Source organism: Pyrgilauda ruficollis, unplaced genomic scaffold (genome assembly GCF_017590135.1).
Source record: "Pyrgilauda ruficollis isolate IOZ18807 unplaced genomic scaffold, ASM1759013v1 scaffold43, whole genome shotgun sequence".
Lineage (NCBI taxonomy): Eukaryota > Metazoa > Chordata > Aves > Passeriformes > Passeridae > Pyrgilauda > Pyrgilauda ruficollis.
This window is the reverse complement of record NW_024525823.1, coordinates 8822864-8842481: the sequence shown is the minus strand read 5'-3', so window position 1 is coordinate 8842481 and position 19618 is coordinate 8822864. Positions and strand designations below refer to the sequence as shown.

At 42.4% G+C, this 19618-nt stretch overlaps 1 protein-coding gene across 3 annotated transcripts in view; it reads left to right on the top strand.

Annotated features, from left to right (window-relative positions):
• Positions 1 to 19618, top strand: part of FYN (FYN proto-oncogene, Src family tyrosine kinase) — a 138737-nt gene that overhangs the window by 61638 nt on the left and 57481 nt on the right. The window lies entirely within an intron of this gene.

The following is a 19618-nucleotide window of genomic DNA, read 5'->3' as shown; positions in this document are numbered from 1 at the left end:
GTGTGCTGTACCAGTTTTCCTGTTGCTCCTTTCCATACCAGATGACAAGCTTTGCTGCTTGTCTGACTGTACTGTATGCAACACTTCCAGAGGCATCAGCCTCCAACAGACTTCTCTGGTCCTCAGTGCTCTGGAAATATGGCACATCGTGTGTCTGTGCTGCTGAGCTGCACCACTCTGGAGTAGAAGGAGACAGAGAAGAGAGGAGGTAATTAGTGACATGTCCCAACTAGAGGGAAGTGATTCAGAGAAAGCTCTTCAAACCTGCAAAAAATAAAGGCAGCAGATCTGGAGCAGTTAGTGGGTTTATCTTGCTTTTCCCTCTCGGAGACCATCAATATACACAGTTCTGGATAGTACCAATCAATCACCCTTGGGAAAAGAAACATGTCAGCAGAAGACTGCGTCCCTGCTTTCCCTTGCCCAAGCAGGGTATTGGGCTGGTGCTCTTTCTCCAGGCAGAATGTGCAGATTGCAGATGAAAACTGGCTTATTCTCCACTGGCAGAAGACCTAAGAGTCAGATGGCCTGCAGGGTAGAAAACTGAAAATTAAAGACTGGCTCTGTGAGAACACTTGTTCTTTTATACCATTTAAAAACCCCTAGATGTTGTTACATCATCTAGAAAGATCCGGATTAGCTAGCAGATGTTTGAATGTAGACCACTTACCCTTCTACAGAACATTTACTCTTAGAGACAGGAAAAGATAGGGTAGTTAAGCCCAGAATTTCACAAAGAAGCTGGCCAAACACATGAAAAGTCCTGCCCAATTTGACCTGGGTAAACCCTACCGCCGTTCATTCTTTTAAATTATTTTTTCTCTTTGGATCAGCTTTTCTGACAATTGTGCATGTTATAAGTTTTCATCTATATCCGTATGAGAAATACAAGCAACAATTTTTTAACTAGTATTTGGTTGTAGGGTCACAGATGAGGTCAGAGCATGAGGTCATTAGTCCATGAGATTTTGTGGTGACTTCCACAAAACTTCGTGACTTTGCTGCAAAAGAGGGCAGGATCTATATCTAGTTTCCTTTTTGGTGGTAGTACTGATACTTTAATCCTAAAAGTTGACCAGTGTCCTCACAGACTGAACTTTGTGTGAGGAATGACAAAGTTCACAGGTGAAAGAGGAGAACTATCTGGAAATAGTGATGCTGTGTAGCACCATTCAAAGATGCTTCAGCTGAGGCCAGCCTGGTCTGCGTGGCTCACCTTAACAAGAGAGCACAGTTCAAGAGCAGCAAGGGGAAAGTGACAGAAGCATGATTCTTAGAATCATGGAATAATCCTGGTTGGAAAAAGCTGCCATGAAACTGCCAAGAAACTTGTACAAACTTTTGGTCTTGTCCAAACCCTGACTTGAAACAGGTCCTATTAGGTCAGGTTGCTCAGGGCCTTGATTTTCAAAATTCAGCTGGCTGGAAACTTTACAGCCCTTCTGGGCATCTGTTATGTTTGACCATCCTCAGAGGGAAAAAAGTGCTTTCTTCTTGCTTCTTGCTGTTGTTCGCTGTCCGTCAGTGGGAACTCTGCATCTTCTCTGCCTGTGAGAAGGAAGTCTTGAAGAAGATCTCAAAATCAGGGAAGTTGCTTCACGTGGCTCCATGGAAATTTGTGTCATGCAGATGCAGTAAACTTGCTAGTGGGGAAAAAAAGCAAACGACAATCTGGTTCACAGAGGTTCTACTTGGCAATGTTTCTCAACCTATAGCTGACGTTCAGGCCCAAAGAGCATGGCTGCTTGACTTGGTTGAATTTTGAAATGTGGAAGAGGATTAGCTGACAAACTGAAACTGCCTGCTTTTCTCACTTGCTTATAGTGATCTAAGTCAGTGAAAAGAGGCACTTCTCACTGCTGGGTTGTAAACAGCCTGGAATTTTTTCAAGCCGGTCTGGAGTTGGGTTTGTTCTCCAGGATTTTGCTCTGAAATTTGTTTTCCTGCAGCCATTAAAGTACATAAACAGAGTGCAAATTTTCTTTGTTTTCACAGCTGTTCTTTTCACGCTTCCCACTTCAAACTGTTTGCAACATCTTATTTTGAAGTAGAATAATCAGGGACGTTGATTTTCTCATATGTGGGGATCTCTGAAATATCTCTGACCCTACTATATGTTTGCCTATGGCATTACAAATTCCCAGAGAGTTTAAAAATAATTGCAGGAAATGTAATGACAAGGAAACAGTTTTGCCCAGCCTCTGTCCCTAACCTACTGAATCCAAGAAGTACTGGACATCAAGAGGACGTTTTGAATTTATCTTGACATAGCTCAGAGGCTCAGCAGTTATTTGTTCATCTTGTATCAAAGTCCTAGAAAAGGTCATGCAGCCTCTAGATCAAAAACTCATAATGGATTTAAGAGCTGATTAGAGACACATACTTGAGTGCTGGGAGGGGAATCTTGGCTGAATTTAAAACTCCCTCAGCTAAGCTGATGACAGTGTGAGAAGACCCTTCATTTGATGAGATTTCTGTGAAGCATCCTTGTGGATGCCAGAGCAGATATTCGTGTGGCACTGTAGGCTGACCATGGCATGTCACGGAACGGCCACCCTTCCACATCACAAGGACTCACAAGAAGCCTGACTGATGTAGGACAGAAAACCTTGGGGTGATCTCCATTGTATTTTTTCTCACAGTCACACTGCTCTTTGCCAGTCCACACTACCCTTGAAACTCTTGCCTTTCATAACACTTCTTGTATTTCTAAGCATGACTTACACTGTACAGTCTGGGGTTCTGTCCCTGTCCCAGCAGCTGGTTACAGCAGTCAGGATCAGGGCAGGATAAAGCTGTGAGGTGAATTGAGGGACTGCTATACCATAAACCTGACCTGCATCTTTCTGTACCACATGTGCAACTGAGCATTCATCCATTTCCTTCCATTTCTGGGAAGATTTCCTCTTCCCAGAAAAGCTGTGAATGCTTCAAACACAGGCCTTGGTGTTGAATGTGTATGTCAGAGCATGGGAGTCCGTGGCTCTTTTCCCTCCAAATTTAGACAGGAATACCTTCCCAAGTTGAGGGTTTTTTGATGTTTCAGCTGAAATCTGAGATGCTTTGCTTCTATTTGCACACTTCTCCGTAGACTAGAAGCAACTGCACATCTTAAACAATGGATTCAGTTATTAAATCAGTAGCTCAGATATATCAAGGGAAATTTGGATTTGTGCTAATACACTCATCTGCTATTTTGGGGTTTTTTTTCCCCCTAATAGAGCAGTCAGGTTTTTCTCTTCTTATTTTAAACAGAAGGGGAAAAACGTAGCTGGTAATGGCTGCTTTGATTTTAAGAAATGACATAAAACTAAATTTCCTGTATTTTTACTCATAGCAAATTTGTTTGCCTTTAGAAAGGCTGTGATACCTTGTGAATTCCTGGGTGTCCAATTTGTATGGTACAATTATTTATATCCCTGATGTCTACCAAAAATGCTATTGCATTTCTCTTGGTAATTCTTCACACCTGTCAGGTGTCTGACAGAAGGTGTTATAGAGCATCTATGTATTATCTGTGCTCTCACTACAAAAATAAGCTGCTGGGACTTTTTCTTTATTACCTGTATTCTGCCATACCCACAAGAGGATTTGCTTGAGTCATTAGCTGTTCTCTGTAATTAGGGCTGACCTGATGCATTTTGGTCCTATTTCTAGCAGCTTTTAGCTTTCTGAAGTCATTCATTTGGGCACTGATGTGCCTCAGCGGTGTACTTCTGTTGCTTTTCTTCATTATCTCTTCCTTTGGGCTGAAGATTATTTTTCTCCTTAGGAAGGAAAGTGTGGGAAACACTTGAACATTTTGATGTATTTGAGGCTTACCAAAATTTGCTATGCTATGATAGTAATTCCTTCAGTTTTAGTCTGTTTCTTTTCTTCCAGTCTAATCCATTCAGAAGATGTGAATGTTGATGCTGCTGGGTGTAGTAAATGTTAAATCTGGTCCATAAGATTTCTGAGGAATGTGGTTTGTCCCCTGCCCAGAGCTGCATGTGTCCAGTCCCAACCAGATTTGATTTAGTCTGCTCTCTGTGAAGCATTGTTATACTTGTGCTCACTTTATTAAATCAGATAACCCTACACAGCAAGGTCTCCTGCAGAAGAGATGTTTGTGTCTCAGACTCTGTAATTTTCCTACATTTCACTGCTAATTCATTTAATATAGTTTTTTGTTCCTTCTTTCCCCACACCCCCTCCCCCCACAAAGTTTGTGGAGATCCAGTTGTTGGAATTACTCAGCAAAAGAGTTGATCTGTGGGCCATCTTTGTGGAGGTCTGTCCCATTATAGCCACTGCAGAAGAAATAGGGAAGGACAGGTAAAACAGCAGATGGAACTTCTGTTCACACTTCACACAAGGGAGCTGTATTTCCCAGCTCTCTTGGCTGGCTCAACGGCAGCGGTGTTTGCAGTGGGTCATGATGTTAGAGCAGCTTGAGTATCCATGGTAGGGTTTAGCAAGTGCTACATTGGTTGTGGGGGTTTTTAATCTAGATAATAAGCCTTCCAGTTGCTCTGTTAAAAGAAAAACATTACATTTTGCAAATTCAGGTGTTGCACTAGGAAATGTTACATCAATGTTGCTCTTTTCTGTACGTGCCTTGGTGCAGTTGATACAAAAGCTCTTGTTCCATCACTCGGGCATGTTTCACACCTTATGTTCCCATTCCTCCCCTGCAGAGAACTGGATGCAAACACCTGCCTGATGCAGGGCCATCCCAGCCTTCAGAAGCTCAGAATTAGCGATGGAGCAGCCGTGCAGCTGGTCTCATGGCCAGCTCTGATCACTCACAGCTTAACTGCAGCTTCGAGCGGGCAGGTGCCACCCAACTAGTCGTGGGATCCTGGAGCATTGTAGGTGGGATCTCCAGGGAATTCAGTTGCTAGGAAGCATCACCTCCTTAGTGAGCTCATGCAAATTAAGGTTTATTTTTTCAGAGGTTAGTAATTTAGTCATGTTTGGGAGTTTTCTGCAGAGATCAAAACACAAAGATTTTGCCTTGACACTTTGCAAGTTTATGGTACAAATCACAAAACCTCTGGAGCTGTTCAAGGAGTGACCAGAAGCTTTTCACATGAATAAATCACTCCAGTTTCCCATGCCTTGCTTCAGAATTAGCTTGAAAAATTTTGGCTGACATCATGCCAAAAATCCAAAACAGCAACAAAGCAAGGGGGAAAAAAAGCCTCCCTGCAGACACCCAGCATGGAAAATATTGCCAAACCTGGGTCTGTTTGTGCCAAGTTTATAATCAGGCAGCAACAGGGTCTTAGTAGGTAATGCTCTCAACCCACAGCTAATGAACCCTGCAGTGTAGGGAGTGAGGAACACTGGAGACAGAGCCTGATAATGCTGTGTGCAAAACACAGATCATATCTGGGAATAAAAAGAAAGGAGAACATGACCTCTGGCCATCAGATAAGGCCATTTCTGTGGATATTACTCTTACTAAAGGAATAAGTGTTGTAATGACAAACAGATCTATAGGTAGAGTATAAGGCATGTGGGCAGATGTAGATTTTCCTGACCTAAGTATGCTGTATTTTGCAGTCCCAGCCATAGCAGTGCTTTTCTTCTATGTTTCTTTTATGAAATACAGGAGGAGGGAGATGGTTAAAGTAATTTTCTCAGCATTAATTCTGCCTCATCAATACTTCATGGATTTAACAGATTTTACAGTTGGAGTCATTTGGGAGACTATTTTATGAGCCAGGTTCAGTGCAGGTTGCTGAAAGTAAGTGGAGGACAGAATGCATGTGTGTGTGATACAGGATGCTGTGGTATCAGGATTTAATTATTATGGTATTTGCTTAGGAGATTCTCTGTGCTCTTTACGTTCCTTTACGTTGGGCACTAAATATATTGCATCTAGGTAAGTGATCTCTTCAATAAGAGTTTGGCATGGATCTCCAGGTCCATGGAGTGTGTCTGTTTCCACCTCATAGCGTAAGCACACTGCTCTAGTTCTTCATCTCTCTTTACATTTGCCTCTCATTTAAATGCTCATCTGACACAAATGTAATGAAACTGCATATAAAGGATCATGACGAGGAGGAGAGATCTCATTGCAGATTACCAAAGCTGAATATTTTTGGACATTGAGTTATGTATATTATCATTCTGCTAAGCTCAAAGATAAAAGAAAGCCTTGGATGCAATCCAGAAAGATCAAGAACAGAAACTAGTGTAAAGATGATGCATTAATGCGTGTCTTGAGAATGCCTGCAGTGCTGTATCACAATACCCATTCCAAAATAAAATTTAAGATGGGTGGATCCTGGAGGCCACTGCTCAGTGATGGTGGAGATTACTGCTTGAGGTGTCACACTCCATGAGCTGAGGTGGAAAGCTCTGTTAGGGAGTACTCCACATCATTCTGCACCTGCCCTGCTAACAATGGGCAACAACATTCCTGTGCTCCAAGGGGTCCTCTGCAGCCTCCACTGGTCTGGAATTGTCAGCTCTTCCCAAGACATATTGTCAGGCAACTCACTGGTCGCGATTTTTAGAAAATATCCAGTGATCTTAAATTCATGACAAGTTTGTGTTCATGTTAGCTCTGAAAACCTCAGAGGTTTATACAACCTTCTCATTAATAGCATTTTGTCCTGGTGACCTTTATACCTGTTCAGCACCCACCTATAGGAGTCTACTTAATATAGAAAGTCATATTGCTGCTATTGTTTTTAAGAAGAAAAAATAATAAAAGATTCAACTGTGTAAATGTCATTCCTGCCTAGCCTGTTTAGTGTTGCAAGGCAGGGAGAAGTCTGCTTTGAGATTTTCCCTCTGGCAAAAGCTTGAAAAGCCTTGAATATTGTGTGCATCCTTGATCGTGTCATGCAATGGTAGTACTGAAAAGTACAAAATCTACTATCTCATTCTGCCAGGGTTTGAATGCTGTGCTGAGTGCTGAGCACTAGTCTTCCTGATCCCACAAGGTGGTGTTGAATCCTGCAACAACCTTCCATGAAAGCTGTGGCATAGCTGCCACCATGGAAACATGGTGGGATGGCTTGCATGACTGGGGTGCTGCCATGGATGGCTACAAGCTCTTCAGAAGTGACAAGAAGAGAGAGGAGGCTTTGTGTATTAGGGAGTTTTCAGGCTGTAGAGTTGAGGGTAGTGACAATAATGTGTGGAACAGCTGAGGGAGCTGGGGTTGTTCAGCCTTGAGAAAAGGAGGCTCAGAGGAGACCTTATCACTCTGTGAAACCACCTGAAAGGAGGCTGTAGCCAGGTGGGGGTCAGCCTCTTCTTCCAGACAACAAGCCATAGGATGAGGGGACACAGCCTTAAACTGCACCAAGGGAGGTTTAGGTTGGACATGAGGAAGAATTTCTTCACAGAAAGGGTGACTGGGCATTGGAATGGGCTGGAGTCAAAATTTCTAGTGGTGTTTAAGAAAAGACTGGATGTTGCACTTAGTGCCATGGTCTGGTTGACATGGTGGTGCTTGGTCATAGGTTGGACTTGATGATCTCAGAGGTCTTTTCCAACCTAATTGATTCTGTGTGATTCTGTGCTTCTATGATTTCAGATAGCATTGATTTACTGACATAAGTTTTGTGCTGTTACTTAATTGAACCGCACTTCTTACCTTATATTTTGTTTTATGCAAAATCATGATAACTAAAGGTAGTGACTTTTCAGGCAGAAGGATAAAAATAGCACAAGACATTTTAGGTTCTTTGTGAAATTATTAGTTAAAAATAGACATAGATGTTAAATAGGATCTGAAATGTTAACTACTTTGATCTCTGGTTAACAGACATTCCCATTCATGCAGTTAAGATGCTACATAAAAAGAAGACTCTATGTGAACAAAACTTCAATTGTACACTATGGAAACAGGATTTTGGGTCTTCTCTTGTCCTGTTTTGCTGCTTATCAAAAGTTAAAAGTTTGTCTTTTTCTTCAGTGGAAACTTACACCAAATTGAAGTACAGTATGCTTAAAAGCTAGTGATTTCATCAGTCACCAGCATCTGTTACTGAGCAATGCTGAGTCTGGTCAGCTGTAATTGGACAGAATCATCAGTCTGGGGAAGTCCTCATTTTCCATTTATATTTTTTGCTTGTGCGTGACACTTAAGAGTTTTTGTCCATTTTTTCCTCCTCTTCTAATTCCTCAATATTAGGGAATTAGTGTCTCTCTGCATGCCATTTACTATCAAACATAATCCCCTTTCCCCCTATTTCCTTCCATTTACATCCTTTGATGAGAAATATTTAGGCCACTACATGTCTTTATTCTTGTCAGACAGAGGCTGATGAAAGATCTGTTACAGGAAATTCAGCTCTATCTATAGAGTAGGATAGTTCAAAATACATGCTTAGACATATAGAAAGCAGAGACTGACAGCTGATAGATGCTGTAGACTTCTCATTGTTTTCTACCATGGTCATTATTCCAAATGTGTCAAAACATAGGGGAACAAATTTGTATACAAGTGAAGGGGCATATTTTTTGTCAGGGAAGACAGTGCAATATCCACTGTCCTATTTTTAAGATACCCATTATGAACATTTTGGTATCTGCTAAATGCCTTTGTAGAAGCCCAAGACCATTCCATTTGCTTTTTTGAATGTTTTTTCTCTTCAGTTTTGCCCTCTAACTGACTGTAATTACACAGGGAGGCTTAGTCTGAGTTTAACCACTGGCTTTCCTGTATGTCATTAGATAGTGTTGGGGGATTATCAGGCACAGCTGTAAACTGCAGTATATGTCTTCATTTTCTTTTTTAGGTTAGACTGTTTATAAGCCAAGTGTTTCAGATGACAGAGAAGGAGCACTAATCAAAGCTGACAAAGCAGAAGGAAAGCCTATGTTGAGCTACAAGGCTGTTTGCAACAGCCTTTTGCTCACCCCAAGGAAACAAGAGCATGCTGAAGACACAAGCTACATTTCTAGTGTAAAACAGAATTCTCTCGTGTTGGTGCTAACGTGCTCACCATTTCTGTGTTAGTGCAGCATGTGCCTTCCATGTGTGTGTCACCCTGTTCATGTGGTGTGCTGTTACCCAGACAGAGTTGCTTGTCCAGTCATGTGTGTGGAATATGCCATTGGCTTCTATCAGCAACAGTGAATCTTGCACAGAACTACAGCTCCTGCTGTGCTCTGAGCAGTGGATTATGCTCAGCAAAAGGTGTAGCACCCTTCATCCACCCTTCATCTAACATCTCTTGCAGCAGTGTGCAAAGGGACTCTGTGTGCATTACATAGCAAGCAAAAAGCAGCCCAGCGTGAAAACACTTCAGAAGGTGGATGGATGTTGGGAAGAGCTCTGAGGAAGGAGCTCTGTTTCCAGGCAGAGAGAGGAAGCACTGGGGCTGCTTGCTGTGCACAGCAGTGGTCTTTGCGAAGAGCTCACGTTCATATTGGGTTTGTGAGTTTCCTTTACCATCCACTTTAGGTCCCCTAACTTGCATCTGCTTTTATCCATACTTTCCTGCATGTGTGATTTGGATGAATGTATGTGAGACCTAAGTTTTAAATTTTGTGGGAAACACATCTGTTACTCTGGTGTTGCAAGACCCCTTTTACAGCACTTCTAAGTTTGCAGAAATCAAATGAAAATGATGGGGTTTGTTTTGAGGCATGTGTGTTTGAGACAGCACAAAAGTAATTTATATTGCATGGGTCTTCTAATTGCTGTATGAAGTATTTCTGTTAGCATCAATAGTTTCTATTATTGTATTAAATATTTCCCTGGTTGTGCTTCTGATTTAAGAAATAAAAAATTCCTAAGCTGTCACTTTTAACCACCTCTTCTTGTCTAAGAAAACTCTTGCTCAGTACTATGAGAGTCCAGTACCGTTCCAGGCCACCATCCTACTTCAGTAGGAGCTGTAAGAGTGCTGCTGGGTGGAGAATTTTTGTGTCAAGTCACCAACACTGCTCTGCTTCCACTGTAACCTGCAGTTCTCAGGGTATTGTTTTTGCCCAGAATATTTCTCCTCTTTTTGAAGCTTCTCATGAATGTAGTCAATGTCTTGCTATGCTCTTTTGAATCTCTTATGTCTGGGATAAATTCCAGGAGCTTTATGGTGTGGCTTTAGGCTCCACTGGGCTGGAGATGCTTTTACTTGTCACCCAGACAAGAACTCTCCTTAACTATTTAACACAAGAAAATAAAAGAAAAACAAACAAACAGCAACAAAAACCTGGTAAAAGCAAAATAAAAAATATAAAACCATTTTCCTATTCCAGGGTGGAGGAAGAAGATACCCTAGGCACAGCTGGCAATTAGTTGTATATTTTCTTCAGGTTTTTAACCAGCTCTCATAGAAATCTGGGTTTTGATGGACAGCTCTCTAATGACAGTGGACAGTGAGAGCAGCAAATTTAATATGCTCTGCAAGTCAGGGGTGTTGAAGTACCAGAAAACTGTGAAAGTCTGAGAGAAATGCCCTTGGAGCTTGCTTTGTCTGTTCACAACTTGCCCTTTCTTCTATTTAACCAGTTTGAGTCGAGGTTGTCTGCTCTAGGCTCCTCTGTGTCAGTGGAGTGGGGGAGTGTGAAGGGAGCTGATTTTTTTTTAATTATTTTCTTTTTTTTTTATTTTATTTTTAACCCAGAACACATGAGCAAAACAACAGGCTGTATGCCAGCTGAAATCATGGTGGCTCATGCAAAGTGTCAAAGTAGCTGTTGGTGCTGTCAGAAATCTGTTCTTGTTTAAGTTTGGCAAGACATAAACTAGTAAGTGACTCTCCAGAGGTATTTCTGTGATTATGTGGCAGGTAATGACACATTTACTGTGTTAACCACCTTGACTGTAGCTTGCTTGGCATGTCCAGCAACCTCCAATTAAATTTTAATTTACAGAAATAATTCCTCCTGATATTGCATGCTAGTACTCTGCAAGAGTCTGAAAACATCTAAGCCACCCTAATCCATTTGTTAAATTTTATAGGTGTTGCTTATCTTATGATTAAACAAAGTCTTGAGAAATAGGATTCTTCAGTGGAGCCCAGTTAAATCTTTTGCAAGGACTGCTAAAGCTTGCAAGTTAAACTGACACTGCAGATCATTTAAATCTGTATTATCTCATCAGTGGGTAATTTCCAAACCCCACTTATTATGTAAATGTATTCAGTAACCAGAAGAAAGATTAAGTATGTGAGAAATCGTACTTTTATATGCTGTAAGTCATCTTACCTGTGTTATGTCTGTTCTGGGTGAAAAACAGTGTCTGACTGTGACTGGGAGCCTCTCCAGGGATCTCATCCTCAAATCTGCAATGCTGTGATTTACAGGAACAGCCTTGTGATGCTTCTTGAACCTTTTGGAGCTTCCTGTTTCTTTCTTATTCTATCCAGGACTAATGTAATTTTAGCTACTTCTTAGCAATTAGATTAGGCACAGGCAATTTCCTTGTGAAATTGCCTGAGCAGGTTCTTCCATAAACTATAATAAACATATTGTGGCTCAGCAATATTTGGCAGAACAATTAAACTGGACTTCAGTGCCACAAATAGGTAGGTAGTTAAAAACCACAAATCTCCTCAGGTGCTTGTTTGAGTTTCTATAAACACAGTCTCTGTCTTGGCCATATGTGCCTTCTATTTATGGTTTCTGCTGCAGTCTATGCATCATTCACTCTGGAAAATCATGTTTTAAGTACATTGGTCAATAAAGCCCTTGCACCTCTTATCCCTCAAATGTGCCAACATTAGATGGTTTCAGTTTGTGCCAAGTGTGTCTTTGGTGTTTGTTTTAGAATAACACTGTTTTAAAACAATAGCCTTGAATGTTCAGGGATCTTAAGACAGAGGAAAGAGAGCAGTTAAAAGATTTCATAAAAATCAAGAATCACCTTTGTGAGCATCTTTCCAAATAAGCCTGAGAACTGTACAAACCTGACAATTTCTTGTTCATGCAAGGGCTGTATTGATTTTGTGCAGCATGACACATTCTGCTAGGTCTTTGTGCAAAAGAAACTGTGCTAACCCCCTGCCCCTTCCCCTGTCAACCTCATCACTTTCTGACTGCATGTGTCTGGTGCCCCTGCAGCTATCCCCATAAACACAAATGCCCCTTTAAACATCATTTCTCAAGCGTTTTCCTCTTCGTTTCAGAGAGCACAGAGAAAGCTGAGTGTCCCTGTTCACACAGAGACATACCATTACATTTCCAGCCAGTAGCCTGATTGCTAAAAAGAAAAAAAACCCTCACCCATGGGTAATTAGTACTGTGTGTGTAGTTAATCGATTTAAAATTAAATGCCACTGGTGCTGCTGAAAGGTCGTGCTGGGTTTTGTTGTTGCCTTAAAAAAAATCTGGTTTAGTGAAGATGTCTCTGAGAAGGAATATTGGTTCTTTGTGCACTGCCTGCAACAAAAGAGAAGCTGGGCGTGCAGTTTCCACAAAGGATGCTGCAAATTTTATTATCACCTAGATTGTGGGGTTTCTGTATTGGTTTTAAGAAAGAAGCCCGTCAAGGCAAGGAAGTGGCTGTATCTTCTTACTCACAGGAAAAGGAGCTCGTGTGCCAGCGGTCTTGTGGGTGAGATAGGAACCTCATCTCCTGCTTCCTAGTCCATCACCCTCATCATTAGATGATTCTGCCTCCCAGGCAGACTGATTACTTCATATTTTCATTCATTAATGATTTATCAGACAGCTCCTCCCCTAAAGGCTCATCTCCTCTGTTATACTCACAGCCCACACACAACCAGCAACATGTAGCTGCCAGCTGGCACTGGCTTTGGGAGAGCAAGCTGCTGGTAGCCCTCTCCACACCTCCTGCTGCCCCCTCCTCCCCTCCCTTCCCAGCTGCTCAGCTCACCTGCCTGCTCGTTGGTGGCTTCTTAGATTGCATCAAAGCCATGAAATGCCCCTGTGTCCTGTCCTCCTATTCCATCTCCAATCTGGTTGTTTAATGCGCTTTCCACAGCTACTTTTTCAATCATAAAAAAAAACCAGAAAGATGAGGTGAGCCCACCTGTAATGCAGCCACATTTGTGTCTTTGTTACAGAAAGAGTGGCCTCTGGTTTTGGTGAGAGGGTTTGCTCAGTGGTGACTTAGATTTTAGTAGAGAAGTGGGAGTGCTGGGGAGAGACTGAGCAAGCTGTGTCTGTGAGCAGGAAGGTGTGGGTTGGCAACAGTTTCAGGTTTTGCTATCAGGTGCTTGGCACAACAGTTCTGTTGAAATCCCTCTCCAGTTGTCTGTGTGAGAGAGTGATTTTTATCATGTTGCTGAAGATTAACTCTATTCTTGTTCTCTGTTCTGCTCCCAGGAATCAGGCATGCTCTGAGGTCTGGGAAAGAGAGTCCAAATGAATTCTCATGATGAAAGGGGGGAAAATCCAGAATTGTTTGCTGCTGCCCAGCTTGTCCTCTGCAGGCAGGTAGTTACTGAGAGCAGTGGGAACAAGGGCTGCAGGACAGGAAGAAAAAAATATAAGCTAGGAGGAAAGGAATAAATGAAACTCCCTTGAGTAATTTATACATTAATGTATAACTTTTCTGTGCTTAATCTACTCTTGGCAAGTGGTGGCTGATAACTAATTTTCTCTCTTACCTCTCCCACACCCTCCCAGCATCTTCAGAAGGGACATGTGACAAGAATAATAAATCTCATTATTTTAACAGGCTAAAATGGAAATTATGGATTAAAAGTGCTATGGATGCCTCAGTAGAGAGAAACTGACTGTTCCTAGGATGCCTAAAGTATATTTTCATTTGCACTGTTTTTGAGATCTTTCTGAATTTTTCTGGGCTCTCCACTTACCTCTTTACCACAACACTTTAAAATAAACCAGTGTAAAAGGCTTCAGTGTCCTTTTTTCAGAGCTCTTTTGCTCCTACTGCTTGAGAGTAGCTAGAGCCTGAGACTGCTCAGGCTTTGGGGGAAGTCTGGATCTAAATCTAGATTGGATTATTTTTTACTCTAGGTTTTTGAGTTGGAGCTTTGTGCTACTATTTTAAGGAGGGAGATGGAGGGTGAAGGGGAGTTCAGGCTGACACACATAGTGGTGCTGCAAGACTGATCAGTTTGGATGGCTTTGGCTTTGGAGCAGAGAGAGGTGTGTGAGAACAGTAGCTGGTTGTGTTCTTTGTGCAGCCAGGTGTCTGAAAAACCAGTGTCAGCTCTGAGAGTGTAGGAACTCTTGCTGCTCTGTGTCACAGGAGGCTTCAGGGCTCTCACAGAGAGGGCAGAAGGCCATGGCAGAGATCTGCTCACGCAGGTTGAGGGGAAAGTGCATTTTACATTACTCAGTTCAGAACAATGGGAAAACCAAGAACAACAGCAAGTAACTTATTTCAAGGGGTAGACTGTGAGCAGAGCAGGGACTTGGGACATGGCTCTTGCAAGCCTCTGGACCACAGACACAGCCCATTGCTTGCTGTGAGGCTGGTGCATCCCAGAGCTGTGGCTGAGGATGGCAGCTGAGATGGGTGAAACGCTTCATGCGTTTGCTGGTGTGCCGGAGCTTCTGCCAGGTCTCTCAGTAAAACCTATCAAACCTGGCACACGACTGTCAGCAGAGCTAAGGGCTTCTTGCCTGAGGAGATTTCTGTCGGAAAGCTGAGTGTAAATTTACAGCACCTGACTACTTTACTCTCTGCTCTCTGTGTGGGGTGTGTTACCTTGTGCATAGGATGCATTAACTGTGCAAGAAGTTGCTGTAGTGCAAAGAGTACGCACGGAATTTCCACCTAGTGCTAACTGTCTAGGGTAAAGCACAGTTTGCCAAGCAGTTGTTTGGTTTTTCCTTGCATCCCATTAGCTTTGTCACTTGGGTTGGAGCACAGGACATAAAAAAGAGGGACTCTGAACCACACCTTTTCCCTGCAAAGTGTGTACTATGCTTTTGTTACCTTACTGAATTGTTGCATTTGTGTCTGTCTTGTAAAAGGAGTGAGAGGAGAATTTTTGTAAGTGCAGCAGGTCTTCACATGACCTGGCAGAATCACAAACTGCTGCAGTTAGAAAGGGTGTCTGGAAATCATCTACTCCAGCCCTCGGCTCAAACCAGGGCAAACTTAAAGTTGGTGTCTCAGAGTCATATCCAGGTGGGGTTTGGATATCTCCAGCAATGGAGACCCCACAGCCTCTCTGGGCAACCTGTGCCAGTGTTCATCACCCTCACAGTACAAGAGGTTTTTTTTCATGTTTAGTCAGCATTTCCTGTACTTTAATTTGTGTCCATCACCAGTTACTGGAAACCACTGCAAGGTCCTGCCTTGTTTCATTTACTGCCTTCCATGAGGTATTTATACACATTAAAAGAGCCTCCTCCAGGCTGAAGAGTCCCAGCACTCTCAGCCCTTCCTTATAAGATGGATGGTCTAAAATCTTAACCATCTTTGTGGCCCTTTTACTGGATCTGCTCAAATAAGTTCATATCTCTTCTGTACAAGGGAGCCCCAGATTTTCAGGGATCCCTAAATTGAATCCAGCACTCCAGTCATGTCTTTCCAGTGCTGAATACAGGGGAAGGATCATATTTCTCAACCTGCTGGAAGTGCTTTTTCTGATGCAAGCCAGGAAGCTGATGGCCACCTTTGCCATGCCATAAGGGAGCATTGCTGGATTGTGTTCAACTTAGTTTCTACTGGAACACTCAGATTTTCTCCTGCAGTGCTGCTTTCAAGCTGGCCAGCCCTGGATTGCCTGAACCCTGCTGATTCAGGTTGGCATTTTCAGCTTTTTCTCATGTTTAATGTGTCTGTGGCAGCTATTTCTTTGTGCAGATTATTTGGTCATTTTACATAATTACACTGTTGAACTAATTAAACTATCTTCCTGAAATCATCTCCTGTGGAAAGCAGTTCACAAAACAAGGCTCAGTGAGGCTAGCACCAAAATGGAACATGTAACCCACCTAACGTATTGGGGTTTATTTCCTCCCTTTTTCTCACGCTTAAATGTAAAATAAGCATTCTACTGAAGGAACCAGGCAAAGGCTAATTTGCCTCATTTGAATGTGAAAAGGAGCCCACATCCTTCCTGTGCCCCGCAAAGAATGCAGAAAGACTTTACAGAGAAAACAGATGTACTAATATGTATCACTTGTTGGGGGCAGGGGGAATCCAGGGTGCTGCCATCACAGCCGTGCTGAACTTGCAAGAAAACAAAAGCACCAGCATACAAAATATAATTCTGGGAAGCTGACAAGGTTGGGACTCTTTTCTTTTGCTTATATTTATGCTCCTGGCATCTGAAAAAATATATATACAAAAGGAAACATGGAGCCTCATTTTTCATGCTTCATCTTCGGGGAAGATGGTTAAGTGCCCAAATGCAAACAAGAAGCAGAGGCTCCAGCCTAGCCATAGGGAAATCTGCATTTCAGAGACAATATTGCCTCACCAGAAGAATTCACTACTGACATCATATACAAAACAAACATAACTTTTGGAAGTATCCCTTGATTTCATTTGTGTTTTAAATACCTCTCTAACATGTAAATATGAAAGAGTTTGTCCTCTTAGCTTACAAAAAATGCAGGATACATGGGGAGTTTTAATGGTCTGATTGTTTTCAGCATGAGAGATAGAGAACAAATGAACTCAAATGTTATTTTTACAGCTATGCAATACTAGTTAGAGTTCTGTCCTTTCCTGACCCATCTGTTTATCCCTTTCCAAGAACTTTGGCATTGAGCAGTCAGCACTGATGGTCAGCTTGTGAATTTGCTGGTGTTCATAACTTCTCAAATTCAACAACTTGCCTGATGCAGATTTGGCCCTGTAGCAGTATAGAGTCTCTTTCCAGGTTTTAGCTTGCAGACTGGAGGCAGTTGCATGTGGCAATTTATATTTTATTATATACATGTATTGTCAGTCCCAGTAATAAATAGGAGAATGCTTTAAAGTTGTCTCTTAAAAGGCTACCTCAGACTTCCTAAATTAAAAACTGCTTTTCCAAAAGCAGAGAAGTGAAGTGTAGCAGTTACTCAGATTTCTTTGTTCAGCAGTGGTAGCTGAGTAACATCCATGGGTAGCTGCAGTGCTTAGTGAAGATGTTGTGCTCTTTTCCCTAAATGCAGCACAATGCACATTTTCTTATGGTCTGCGATACTGAGGTTCACTTCAAATTGACATTTCCTGTTCTTTCTGCTGTTTGCAACTTTGGAAAGTGTTCTTTATTCACAGGAGTTTTAAATCTATAGCACTGACATACAAATATCTGGCTGTGGATAAGACAGGCTCAATAACCTTTAAAAGAGAAATTTAAGCCCACTTACCTAAATCACTTAGATGAACATGAATGGAGCACAACAGCTTGAGGTGTTTGAGTTGCAGTTTAAGTGCTGGCTTGTTTTGTACGATCAGGGTAAATAAAATCTTGGCCTTGAACTGGTATCTGTGTTTGGAACAAACATCTCAATGCAGCACACTGCAGAAGGAAGGAAGCAGAAGAGAAATTAGATCACTTTCCTGCATTATTTCTTGTAAGTGTAGTCTTCTTACGTATGGAACACACATTTCCTGTTGTAAAAATATTGTAACAGCCTGCAGTAGACAAACAACAAATAATCTGCTGTCGCTGAAAACTGGAGTCAGAGGGGAATGTTTAGAGGGAAGTATTGGAAGACTGCAGATGATTGGATCTTCCTGCTCTGTAAAGATAGTGAGCGTGAGCTACATAACCACTGCTGTGGTTGTCCTAACAAGCACGGCTTTACAGTGTGGAAGAAATAACAGACTGACTCTTTATACAAATGGCAGTGTAAAGGTATGAGTGCATTTGGTTCTTGCTTTTTGTTTTGTATCATCTGTGCATTTAGACAGAACCATGTGAGTATCTTAATCCCCTCTTCTTCATGTGCCTTTATCCTGGAGTGTAGGTGCTTCCCTTATCTCTGTCTACAGTGGTATGGTTTGTACCCATATTCCATACATTCTCTTACAGCACCGTTAAGTCCCAGCTGCGTGAACTGCACCAGCTGTGTTTTGTGATAGGAATCAAGGAGCTGAGAATCCAGTTCAGTAACAGAATCACCAATCACAGAATTGTTTGCATTGGAAGAACTTTTAAAGTTGTCTACTCCAACACTCTTGCCATGGACAGGGATGCCTGCCACTAGACCACGTTACTCAAAGCGCCATCCAACCTGATTCCAGCAACAGGACGCCTGCAACTTCTCAGGCAGTCTGTTCCAGTGTCTCACCACCCTCATTGTAAGACATTTCTTCCCATTTCCAGTTTAAATCTATCCTTTTTCAGTTGAAAACTGATTTTTTTTAAAAAAGTCACTAAAGGTCATGGTAAAGAGTTTCTCTTCATGTTTCTTGTAAGCTTCCTTTGAAAGTGTTCTAAGGCCTTCCTGGACTTTTCTCCATGCTGAACAACCCCAACTCTCTCAGTCTGTCTACATAGGAGAGGTATTCCATCCCTCTAATCATCTTCATGGCCCTCCTTTGGACCTGTTCCAGCAAGTCCAAGGCCTGGTGCTGGGGATCCCAGAACTGGATGCAGAACCCCTGGTGGGATCCCACAAGAGCAGAGTAAAAAGACAGAATAACCTCCCTTGACCTGCTGGCCACACGGTTTTTGATGCAGCCCAGGATTCAGCTGGTTTTCTGGGCTGGAGTCCCATGTTGCCAGCTCATATCCAATTTTTCATCCACTTTTCCCCCCAAGTACTTCTCCACAGGGCTTCTTTTAGTTCCTTCATCCCCCAGTCTCTACAGATGCTGGTGATTGCCCTGACCCAGATGCAGGATCTTGCACTTGGCCTAGTTGAATTTCGCAGGGTTTGCACAGTCCCACCTGTCAAACCTGTCAAGGTCCCTCTGGATGACATCCCTTCCCTCCAGCATGTCAATGGCACCACTCAGCTCAGTGTCATCCCCAAGCTTGCTGAGGGTGCACTCGATCTCACTGCCTTTGCCATTAATAAAGATCTTGAACAAGATAGGCTTAGATGAGATATGAGGAAGAAATTCTTTACTGTGAGGGTGGTGAGGCACTGGAACAGATTGCCTGGAGAAGCTGTGGATGCCCCATCCCTGAAAGTGTTCAAGGCAAGGATGGGTGGGGTTTTGAGTTACCTGGTCTAGTGAAAGGTGTCCCTGCCCTTGGCAAAAGATTGGAACAAGATGGTCTTTAAGGTCCCTTCCAACCCAAACCACTCTATGATTTTATGATTAAATTGTATATAATTCCTGATGATTGGTCACCTTAAAATCCTTATTGCCTGAGCCTTGTGATGCTTAGGCAGGTCCCAGCATAGAGTAAAAGATTCTGCGGCTTCTGATGCTCAGCCAAACTGTGGGCCGCAACTTGCGGCCACACTCTGGGGGCAGGTCACATAAAGGACAGTAGACAAAGGACAAAAGTCTGCTTCTACTTTGTGCAGGGGTGGTTTAATGTTCCACATCAAGTAGCTTCAGTGGCTGTTGCACATGATCACTCTTCTCTCAGACCACACCTCCTGCGGAAAGTTACCATTAAAAATGGCAATCTTTATCTGTCTCTCAGTCGTGGTCAGGTAACAGATGCGGGCTTTTATTGTGGTAGAGTGACCCACACAAGTAGCTGCAGAAGAGCAAAGTGAGAATCCTCACAAGACTTTCTCTTCCTGGAAGCACTCCAGGCATACAGAAAGGGGAAGCCTTAAGTATCTCATCTGTTTTTTGTGTTAAACCATTGCAGAC